Below are 13075 nucleotides of genomic sequence, written 5' to 3' on the forward strand. Positions count from 1 at the left end.
ATTAAACATGAGTTTATCAAAAGAACTCTATTTTTCCCAATTTACAACATCAGATATGGATTTTCATTTACAAGTTAGCATGAGAGAAATGCTTCTCTATGCCTACATGTCAAATATACATGTCAAGTTAGCAAGTGTCATATCATTGCCTAGCATGAGGAAACATGTTAACTAATCAAATGTCATGTCATAATCTAGCATGAGAATGGTACATCTCTATACCTACAGGCCAAGAATACATGTCAAGAAATCCATTTTATAGTGGAAACATTAGGTATACACAATCTTAGCACACTCCAGGTGCCTGGCTCAAATGCCCAAATGATAACACCGTGGATTCATCAAAATAATCACACTAAGCATTGTACGGGTGCCTGTCATAACTGCCATCATCGAGCACATGTATATAACACTATGCGTGTGCTCACTGCTGACATGGCAGATTTCGGAGGGGCGGATCCTACCTAAGCGCTAACCATAATCACATAGCCCAAATAGTGGGGCAGAGCGCACGCGTAGCCTCAAATCAGTACAACTTATCCCAATATGGGGCATGGCATACGCATCACCTCAATATCAATATAAATATTGCGGCTTGCAACCCGATCCATATATCCATATTAATACGGCTCTATGGCCCATATCAGTCAACAATTCGCTCAAGTCTCAGTATGCAGACATCTCATAGAAACACAATCCAGCTATATAACACGGACTATCACAATATGTCTCAAATACAGTTCAAACACGTGTTACTTACAAGGGCACCAATATCATATGAGACAGCATATCAAAAGTGCACAGCGACAGAGATATAGCATGCAGATGTAACTATCATGACTGTTCAGTGTTACTAGGGCTAAGGCAAATAGCTCAACATGACAAAAATAGCATTACCATGTCTCTAACAATTGGGCAGGTAGCCTAGGCATGATTTCTCACATGCATAATATCCCACGTAGTCACATAAATGGATAAAACATGATATCAAAGAAACATGATAGCAAAACAAGTCATATTATAGTCTAAGAACTACCCGAATCATGAATACTTCGGTGCACGAATTCGTGCCCGTCACCTAGCACGTGCATCACCCCCAACCAATCTCAAATATCATAGTTCTTAGGGATATTTACCCTGAAATCCATGTTTAGAGATGTTACTTACCTTGAATAAGCCAAATCAAATACCGAGCAAGCCAACCGTAACTCTAGAAATGCCATCCCGTGTAAATCAACCTCCGAACGACTCGAAACTAGCCTAAAGCAACTCAAAAGCATCAAATAATGCTATAGGAAACAAACCCAAGAGATAAAGGTTGAATCTTTAATCAAATACTCTAATTCAACCAAAATGTCAACCCAAGACCGCACCTTGGAAGCCGACCCAACTCACAAATTTCGACAACCCTTTCAACTACGAGTCCAACCATACTAATTTCACTCAAATCCGACCTCAATTTCATGTTCAAAACCCCAAAATTCACTCTCTAAAGTTCAAGTCAAAACCCCCCATTGTCTTCTCTTCAAATCCTTCATTTAGGTGTAATAATCCATGAAAAAATAATATATATAATCAAAACAAAGATAAAATTACTTACTCTCATGATTTGAGTGTTTATCTCCTCCAAAATCGCCTTACTTGTGCTCCATGAACTCAAAAAGTGAAGAAAATAAACTCAAATTCCCGAAATTTGATGTTTTAATACACTGCCCGTGGTCCTTCTTCGCAATCACGATTCCAAAAAAATTCCAACGTAGTTTTTACCCTTCGCGATCGCGGCCATATCCCCGCGATCGCGATGAACAAATTCCAACAAGCTTGCCCCAACTCTTCCAGACATCCTCTAGTGTAATGACCATAACATTGTGTACAAAACTCCAAATGATAAACGGTTCGAGTTTCTGAAAACTAGACACAAAGGGCTACAACGTTTTGTATCATCTTCAAATTTCTTATATATTGCAAGATATAAGCTTCCAAAGTCAGTCATGTGATAGCAGAAATTCCTCTATGCGATCGCAGTTCACAACGCCCGAACAAAAATTTGCTCTTCGCGAACGCGACCCAAAGTCCGCGATCGCGATGCACACCTCTGTAGCCAAAAACCAACAGCTAAAAAGGCCTAGAAATGGTCCAAAACCACCCCGAAACTCATCCGAGCCCCTCGGGACCCCGTTCGAATATACCAACAAGTCCCAAAACATATTACAAATCTACTAAAGGTCTCAAATCACACATTATAACATCAAACCCACGAATTGTCGATCAAGATCAATCTCTTAAGCTCATAAACTTCAAACTTCGAACCAAGCTTCCGATTCAAGCTTAACCAATCCGGAATGAATCCAAATTTTGCATACAAGTTCTAAATGACATATTGAACTTATTCCATTTCCCGAAACAACAATCTGAACCCGATAACATCGAAGTCAACTCCCTACCAAACCTATGAACTTTCTAAAATTTCAAATTGCCAACTTTCGCAAAATAGTGCCAAAACCTTCTGGGAACATCCATGTCACGCCCCAAACTCGGGGAGCGCGACCAGTGCTCAACCGAGAGAACCCGGCCGAGCAAGCTTGTTAGATTTTCTTCTACCCAAACTCCATTAATCAAACACTAAAAAGATTTTATTAACAACTTTCTTTTCATTCCTATTAGCAGCTTCATTCATAATTTTCAAAATATTACGAGTTTATAGAATTAAAGAAAAATATGATTTCCAAATACCAACATTTCTAGTTCAATTCCCAACATCAACCACAACCCACAACCTGTCTACGGAGCCTCTAAGTACAATAGAAGAGTAATATGGAAACGCCGACAACAAGGCCCCGGCTATACCTCAAAATACAGTATAAGAGAAACAAAAGATACATGACCCCGAAATAAAGTGGGGCTCACCAAATCAGCTGAAAAGAGTGTACTGCTATCACTGATCAATGTCGCCTGCTGTAGAACCACCTGCATCCATTAAAAATGCAGCGCCCCCGGCAAAAGGGACGTTAGTACTGTCGAATAACACTAGTATGGATAGCTAAAAATCCTCTTTCAAAATAGAATGCCCATATAAGAAAAGGAAACGCATAGAAACAGCAAGTCACAATCAACAATATCCAAATATCCAGTTAAAACATAATAATTTTCAAAATATGAACTTCATATACAATTTTTGGTTAGGAGATCATTAGCATTGATATACCACCACCTTTGTTAGCACGGAGTCTGATCACGCTCGATCGGCTAGGCCATCTCCCCACGAACAATGTGGTTTGACATGTGATGCGAAAGAAAGTTGTTACCAAGAGTAGTATCACCATATGCGCAATATGGCATCTGATCTCCACCCGATCAGCTAGGCCGCCTTCCCACATATGCCGTGTGGGTTGACTTTTTCAATCCACAATTGTTACCAGTTTCATCCCAATTAAGGGGAATAATATCATAATTTCTCCAGTATTTCAATTTCATCCCAAATAAGGGGAAAAATTACAATCCACCCCTACACCGGCACATGTGGTTTCAGATGTAGGCCTTATGACCCACCCTTCCTCGGGTTTGCTAATGATGCTCCCAAAAATATTTTTGATTTGATTTGTACACAAAGGTAACATAAATACAATTGTACTCACCTCAATATATTTCACATTGTATAAATTCACATTAGTATTTTTAGTCATTCACAACGACAATATTTCCTTGGCTCATTTGGCCATTCATAAGATTCTTTATTCCTGGCACGATGGCCATATTTCATATTCCACACTTTCACCTCTTTCAATTTCAAAGATCACCATCAAATATCAACATATAGAATATTTCAGAAATCATATACTTCAAATCCATTTGTAATGGGAACTTTAAACACAAATGGTTTCTTCCCGAAGAATGGGGCATACCAACCAGCATTAGAAACACACATCAAAATCATAAACAATCAATACACCATTTATTCTTGCAATACTCTTTCCCAAAAATGACAATGTACAACTTCAACACACGAGTATGTAAGAACTCGAATCACACTGGATATATTTATAAAGCAAATCATTAGCTAAAGCAGCCACTTATGGGCATGAATTGAGTACAAAAGCTTTTAGGCAATTCTATTTTCGAAGTCATTTTTAAACAATTGAGTCGAGGCTCATTTCATATTCTTTATTGCATCCTCTCCAATCATTTGCACTACTACCCACAATCATAACTTAAATTCTTGGCACGTTGGCCACACTCTATATCCCTAATTCACTTATTTCACTTCCAACTATCTTTATAGATTATCAACAATAAGACATTTCCAAATCAAGACTTTAGGTACACATATGAGCAATTAAGAGTCTTAAGCATATTGATTTTTTCTCACACAATTTGGCATACTAGCTTTCATTTGAAACATGACTCAATGCCATAACATTTTAATACACATATCATTCTTGAACACATTCCCGAAGGATAGCATAATGTGATAGGAACACTAAACAAGTTTTGATTACACAATTCTCATCACTTTGCTTATTCGGGACAATCGAATTTATTGGGAACAACTCGGAACATAGAATAAAGAACTTGAGACAACCATACTTGGAACTTACGGGAACATCATGGAATTCAATTCTAAGAGAGAAAGTTTAGCCAATATACCTCAATTGAGCTTCCTTAAACTCTAAAATATTCCAGAAATCTTAGCAACTTCTATCTGTTTTGAAAATGTAACAAATTGAATCAAAATTAGGAGGATGATCATGGTTCTAGCTCATTTGAGCATTTTATCAAACACTAAGTGTGCATTAAAGTTTCAAGGTTCTTTTATGGTGGATTCCATCATCCCAAACCCATTATCTACCATTCTTAGCTCAACAATCTTCTTACACCCTTTGATAACACATGCATACAAGATGGACAACTCCCATGCCCAAAAATTATCTTATTAATTGCCTAATTCTAGACAAAATTCGAAATTGAGGGTTAGGGTGTAGAATCTTACCTTTAGGATGAAGACCTTGTGGGTTTTTCTTGTTAATCTTCCAAGATTTGAGCAAGACTTGATGAATAATTAGTCTAGGGTTTCCTCTCTCTCTAAAACACTCTCACTTCTCTCTAAAACATCAGATTTTTGCTCAAAAATGGTCCATTGCGTCTATTTAACGAAGTAGGGTCTGGTTATAAAATCCAAAATTAAAGCTCCGGAACAGGATATGCGATCGCATAACTGATATGCGGTCCGCATATCGGCCGCACAATTGGTGCCCAAAACTGGGGAAAAATTTGCCTGGGTTTGCAGTTGCTATGCGGCCCGCAGACCTGTTCTGCGGTCGCATAATGAACCACAGAACAGTTCTGCGGTGGCATAGTCGATCGAAGAATGGCATCCAAACCTACCCATACCTGCCTCACTCTGCGGCCATTATGCGGCCCGCAGAGTGATTCTGCGGTCGCATAATGAACCGCAGAAATGCATTTCTCTGCCAAAAATTTTCCTTTACTCCTTAGTGCATTGTTCAACCCAAAAGGTCCGAGCCACGTACAATCCTCAAACACGTAAGCCTACTCCGGCACCATGAAACCTTGAATTCATTTGCGAAATTTTACGGGGATTTACACTTAAATACTTCAAAATTTTCCGGAGTGTTACAATCTAAATGCAAATCCGAGCATACGTCCATGTCCAAAATCATCATTCGGAGCTAACGGAACCATCAAAACTACGATCCGGGGTCAAATACACAAATGTCAAACTTGGTCAACTCTTCCAACTTAAAGATTCTAAAATGAGAATCATTCTTCTATATCAATTCCGAATCACCCGAAAACCAAAACCGACGATACACGCAAGTCATAATACATCATAAAAAGCTAATCATGCCCTCGAACCATCGAACATAATGCAAATTCTCAAAATGACCGATTGGGTCGTTACATTCTCCCCCACTAAAACATACGTTTGTCCTCGAACGTGCCTAGAGGCATTACAAAGCCATCAAATCACTGTTTAAATTCACCATGCGCATACCTGCAAGTGATCCCACGTCACTCCAATCCATATAAGTCTACCAACTCAACATAACCAAAGATTCTTCCTTCAACCTTAGTCCATAAACCTTGGAACCCAATTACAACATTCAGAATTCATTACAAGGCCCGAATCTCGCATCCATACACTGTTTAAGTCTGAAAAGCTATACCAAGCCATAACCATAACCCAAGATGTAATCACACGATACACCACATAACTCAGATACTCATAGAAATAACTTTCGGCCACCATAGCTGCTCAATAACAAATCTGGTACCAGTAATAAACTTCATATGAAATAAAACCTTGTTCTATCCCTTTATATACTGCCAATGATGAAATAATCACGCAGAAATTCTTAACCACTCATTAGATCAACAAGTCATGGAGCTCTCTCGTCCGATAAGAACCGTAACCAAATTCTAATCCGATTAGTGACATTATCCTTCCAAACATACCGTAATCAAATCCGATAGCACCCATTCTAGGTCCTATGACCTCATCCCATCAATTACAGCTGCTTTACTAACATGCTACACCAGTACAACCTAAAGACACAAATCGTGCAATCCGTACACCAATAAACAACAACTCAAATGTACTCCAATCAAACTTTTCTCGTCACATCCAAACCATCTGAACACATACCGCAGTCACATTATAATCATTATATAACCATCCAACCACTCACCAAGCCATAAATTCCACTCATACAGATACTACCAGACATATAAGTCCAAAATCACATGCTTACACAACTAAAACTACCGAGCCTAAGCTATGGTCTAAACCTGGCCTCAAGTCCTCCAGACTGGCCCATCACCAAAACACAGAAAATACATCTCGCACCTCATCCACGGAATCACAAGCCATCGATGCATAGCTGATACCGAGTGCTCACATAACATACGAGTGAGTGGAAGGAAATTAAGGGAATACGCTTCAAGTGGAATCAAGGTCGTACGATCAGGAAGGAAAGATGGGAAGTTTATCCTAGATGCCCTGTAGCCTCTCAAAGATAGGTACGGACGTTATCATATCGATCCACAAGACTCTACTCGATATTTTCTCATGACTCGTAGAACATTCGAACCTAGAGCTCTGATACCAACTTGTCACGACCTAAAATTTGTCTAGTCGTGATGGCACCTAACCTAACCCGCTAGGTAAGCCAATTAATAAAATAACTGAACTTTTATATAAAATTCCAAGGATTGGTAATACAAATCATGAGCTTCTAAAACTTATTACAAAGATGGTATGAAACATAATTACAACATCTGTTTGAATATACAAAAACAAAACTCAAATCTAAAACTACCAAGAACAAGTGGTAGCTATGTCCGGACAACGAGTACATCTTCAATACCAACTCTCGCCATGTGCAACAATATCGGCTCCAAGATCTGGACGCAAGGTGCAGAAGTGTAGTGTGAGTACAACCGACTCCATGTACTCAATACGTAACAAACCTAACCACATGTTGAAATGAGTGACAAGCTCGGAAGAAGGTTAGTGTCCAATATCAACAGCCAATAATAGTTCATAACAGTGTAGTGAAGATAGTAAAGGTATATAACTCAGGAACATAATGCCCAACTCACTCACAGATACGGAAAATAGACATGTTTTTCGAGTATAACAGTCCCAATCTAAATCTTATCACTGAATTCAATCAAACATGACTTTATCAAAAGAACTGTGTGTTTTCCAATTTACAACATCAGATAAGGCTTTTCATTTACCAGTTAGCGTGAGAAAAATGCATCTCTATGCCTACATGTCAAATATACATGTCAAGTTATCAAGTGTCATATCACTGCCTAGCATGAGGAAACATGTCAAGTAATCAAATGTCACGTCACAATCTAGCATGGAAATGGTACATCTCTATGCCTACATGCCAAGAATACATGTCAAGAAATCCATTTTACAGTGGAAACATTAGGTACACACAATCTTAACACACTCCAGGTGCCTGGCTCAAATGCCCAAATGATAACACCGTGGATCCATCAAAATAATGACACTTAGCACTGTACGGGTGCCTGGCATAACTACCAATCATCCAATACGTGTATATAACACTATGCATGCGCTCACTGCTGGCATGCCAGACTCTAGAGGGAAGGATCCTACCCAAGTTCTAATCATAATCACATAGCCCAAATAGTGGGGCACAGTGCACGCGTAGCCTCAAATCAGTACAACTTAGCCTAATATAGGGCCTGGCATACGCGTCACCTCAATACCAATATAATCATTGCGGCGTGCAACCCGATCCAATTATCCATATTAATACGGCTCTATGGTCCACATCAGTCAACAATCCGCTCAAGTCTCAATATGCAGACATCTCACAGAAACACAATCCAACTATATAACACGGACTATCACAATACGTCTTAAATACAGTTTAAACTCGTGTCACGTACAAGGACACTAATATCATGTGAGACAACATATCAAAAGTGCACAAAGACAGAGATATAGCAGAGATATACTGTTCGGATATCAAGCTGACAATACAATAAAGGAAAGGACTCCAAGGGATTGCGACGACCAAGCAGCTCTACCTTGAATCCTCACGACCGATAAGCTAACTCTGCCCGAGTCTGATATCACTAATACCTGGATCTGCACAAAAGAATGTGTATAAGTGTAGTATGAGTACACCACGATCGATATCCAGTATGTAGCAAGCCTAACCTCGGTGGAGTAGTGATGAGGTACAAGTCAAGACACCTACTAGTCAAAATAACCTGTGTAGTATAAAAGTACAAATCTAATAATGAAAGCAAAAATCAGTAAATGGCAACAAGAATCAACATATGATATAAACAGTAAAGTAATAAGAACACCGTTAAAGTACCAGTGCGAACATATAAGGGAACAAATGACAATCAACTAATCAAGTCGTTCTAACACAAGTCTCACAACGAATTACTCCACATACATTATCTCATAATCACAAGTCACGAGTCTCAAACCACAATCATATGCTTACGGCACCTTGTGCTCACATTTCTAATCACCACCGCACGGACAACTCACGTGCCAATATCTCAATCCACCTGGCATGATCAAAGTCTCACAATCACAATCTGTCCGGCATGGTCACAGGCCCAATATTACAATGAAAGAAGATAATACAAGAATGCATGGGCGTGATCAATAAATGTCAAGTTTCATATTGCTGAACTTGTATAAGTGGTATGCTACGGTGTATGCTTGTGCGAGTGTACTATTACAACCCAAGTCAACAAGTAATATCAAAGACATCGAGTAGCTCATTGAAACAACACAACATGTCATGTAAGGTGTATAACATACACAAGAAAAATCACACCATCACACGAATCCAAGCCGTCACACATCATCCTTCACATTACCACCCTTATCTCTCCGATAGCCACCCATATCACTCCGCCCTAACAATATCAGTAACCACCCGTATCACTCTGATAGCCATCCTTATCACTCCGCATAATAGACAACCTTATCACTCTGCCCGAACTATAACACAACAGCCACCAGTATTACTCTGCACAGTCAACAACAGTGAGATGCCACCCTTATGCTCCACATAACAACAACCAGTGCACATCACAATTCACATATGCAAACATCACAACAACATGACATATCAACTCGTACCACAAGTTCCCATAGGCCACAACCTATCCAACACAACGATACAAATATCACCATATCACATAGCCCACAGCACAAACAAAATGTGTATATAATCTCAATAACAACAAAATAAATGGGAAAGTAACTCAACAATGATCAACACTCCTTTTAAACACAACTTCAATTAAAATATATTAATGACTTTCAATAATTTCAACTCCAATTAATTGCTTAATAAGAAACTCAATCATGAAGGTATTTCCATGAAATGGCAAACTTCCAAATTCTAGTGTGTGAAATAATCTAACAATGAAAGAGATGGAATGAGCTAGCAACTATGTCTAAATTCATGAGAATAACCGACAACAAAAAAATATCATGAAACAACACGTCACATTACAATAAAAGAGGTAACAACTCCAAATAAAGCATATAAGAGTAAACTTGACAAGTAAAAGATATGACATGTAACAACAACTTCAAATCAAGCATGTGAGAGTAAACATGACAAATAAAAGATATAACATATGCTAAAAATTTCAAATAAATACATTAAAGACTTGCTGCCACGTGGGGGAATTTTAAATCTTTATCCACTAATTAGGTAATTAGGTAGTGTCCCGTTATCCGGTAATTAACCAATTACCCGCATAATTAAGAATTGTCTCAAATTACTTAAAATTCTACTTATTTTTGATATACTTTATATATCATACTATCATGGTCATATGGTACCATATAAAATAAATACATACACTATTATTTTTATTAAAACATCCATGTAAAAATACATATATTTTTCTCAACTTATAATTTCCCTAATCTCCTATAAAGAGTACATATTTTCGTACGCTTAATTCTTAAAATGGTAAAAAGATAACCTTATTTTCTTGTGAGAAAATAATTTCTATCTTTACAATAAAGAAAATCTCATAAACTTCCTCATATTATGTGTATAATTTAAAATATATTCGAAAGTAGTAATATTAATAACTATATACAATCATATTTTTCAAACTTTTTACAAAAATGTTCCACTCAACATAAATACCATATCAAAATGTATCTAACGGTATCAAGGTTGTTAAACTTACGGGGTCTTATGGTCACAAATCCTTTGTAGAAAAGTACGGGATGCAACCACGGGGCATGCTATGACGGTTATCACAAAGAGTGGAAGAGGCGGGAATGCACCCACCTCAAGTGAAAGGTGACTTGTCGATGATGACTAAGTGATGCAAGAAGAAGAGATCCCAAACAATGTTGTTCAAGCAAATGAGAAAGTTCAGATTGATATTGATGATTGTGTTGAAGAGACTCAAGAGGAGGTGAACCCGTCTAGGGAAAACATCATTGACATACTAGAACTGGTAGAACAAAAGGCAAAGGCACCATTGTTTAAGCCTCCACCTCCATACCCTCAAAGACTTGCCAAGAAAAATGGTGACAATCAATTCAAGAAGTTCATTCAAATGATGAAGAGTCTTTCAATCAATGTACCATTGGTAGAATCTTTGGAGCAAATGCCCGGTTATGCCAAGTTTATCAAAGATCTTGTGACAAAGAAGCGGTCGATGAATTTTAAGACTATCAAAGTCACTCATCAAGTTAGTGAAATTATTTATTCAATGGCTTCTAAGTTGGAGGATCCCGATGCTTTCACGATTACTTGTACAATTAGGAGTGCCGAGTTTTCTAAAGCTCCTTTTGATCTTGGGAAAGTATAAATTTGATTCCCTATTTTGTTTTCAAGACTTTGGGGATTGGGAAACCAAGACCCAATTCTATGAGGTTGCAAATGGCTGACCGTACCATGAACAAGCCGTTGGGTGTGATTAAAGATGTTTTGGTCCGGGTTGATAAATTTATTCATCCTACAGACTTTGTTATTCTAGATTTTGAAATTGATTATGATGTGACAATCATTATTGGGAGACCTTTCCTTCCTACGGTTAAGGCTCTTTATGATGCAGAAGCCAGAGAACTCACTTTTCAGGTTGGTGATGAAAAGGTGGTATTTCATGTGTGTAAGTCCATGCGGCAACCAAATAGCAATGAGGTGTGCTCTTTTATGGAATGTTATTGTTTATGATACAAGTGGTACAATTAATGTTGGTGATATGTCGGAGACCGTTTTGCTCAATTTTGATGATGAGATTGATGGTTTCATAGAATGCATGAACTCTTTGCAAGGAATGGGGCTTGAAAATAGGAAGACTCCCCCTACAAAGCCTTATATTGAAGAGCCACCTACTTTGGAGTTGAAGCTATTGCCTCCACACCTTCAGTATGAATTTCTTGGCCCTTGTTCTACTTTGCTGGTTATTCTTTCCTCTTGTTTGACTAACGTACATGTTGATTCAATATTGGCATGGTTACAAAAGAGGAAGAAGGCTATTGGGTGGACTTTGGTGGATATTCGGGGTATAAGCCCCAAATTTTTTTATGCAAAAGATCAAGTTGGAGGATGGTGCTAATCCGTCCATTGAACATCAAAGAAGACTCAATGAGGCTATGCAAGAAGTTGTCAAGAAGGAGATTATCAAATGGTTGGATGTCGGGGTTGTCTACCCCATATCTGATAGTTCATGAACCTATCCGGTTCAATATGTCCCAAAGAAGGGGGCATGATGGTGGTTACCAATGATAAGAATGAATTGATTTCTACAAGAACGATGACCGGTTGGAGGGTTTGTATAGATTATCGCAAGCTCAACAAAGTTACAAGGAAGGATCACTTTCCACTTCCTTTCTTGGATCAAATGCTCGATAGATTGGATGGCCTTGCTTTCTATTGCTTTCTTGATGGGTACTCGGGCTACAACACAATTCTCATTTCTCCAGAAGATCAAGAGAAAATAACCTTTACATGTCCCTATGGTACATTTGTTTTCAAGAGGATGCCATTTGGTTTGTGCAATGCACCAGTGACTTTTCAACGGTGTATGATGGCCATTTTTACGGACATGGTGGAGGATTACCTTGATGTTTTCATGGATGACTTCTCGGTGGTTGGGAATTCATTTGATGATTGTCTTGCAAATTTGGATAAAGTGTTAGCAAGATGTGAAGAAACTAACTTGGTGCTCAATTGGGAGAAATGTCATTTTATGGTTGAGGAAGGTATTGTACTTTGCCATAAAATCTCAAGGAATAGAATTGAAGTTGACAAGGCGAAGATTGAGGTAATTTCTAAGCTTCCACCCCCAACTTCGGTGAAGGGTGTACGGAGTTTCCTAGGCCACGCAGGTTTTTACCGGCACTTTATCAAAGATTTCTCTAAAGTGGTGAACCCATTGTGTAAACTCCTTGAGAAGAATGCCAAGTTCAATTTCAATGATGATTGCATGAGGGAGTTTGAACTATTGAAGCTCAAGTTGACATCTACTCCTATCATTACCGCTCCAAATTGGAATTTGCCTT

The sequence above is a fragment of the Nicotiana tomentosiformis genome, chromosome 8 (assembly GCF_000390325.3).
Source record: "Nicotiana tomentosiformis chromosome 8, ASM39032v3, whole genome shotgun sequence".
In the NCBI taxonomy this organism is placed as follows: domain Eukaryota; kingdom Viridiplantae; phylum Streptophyta; class Magnoliopsida; order Solanales; family Solanaceae; genus Nicotiana; species Nicotiana tomentosiformis.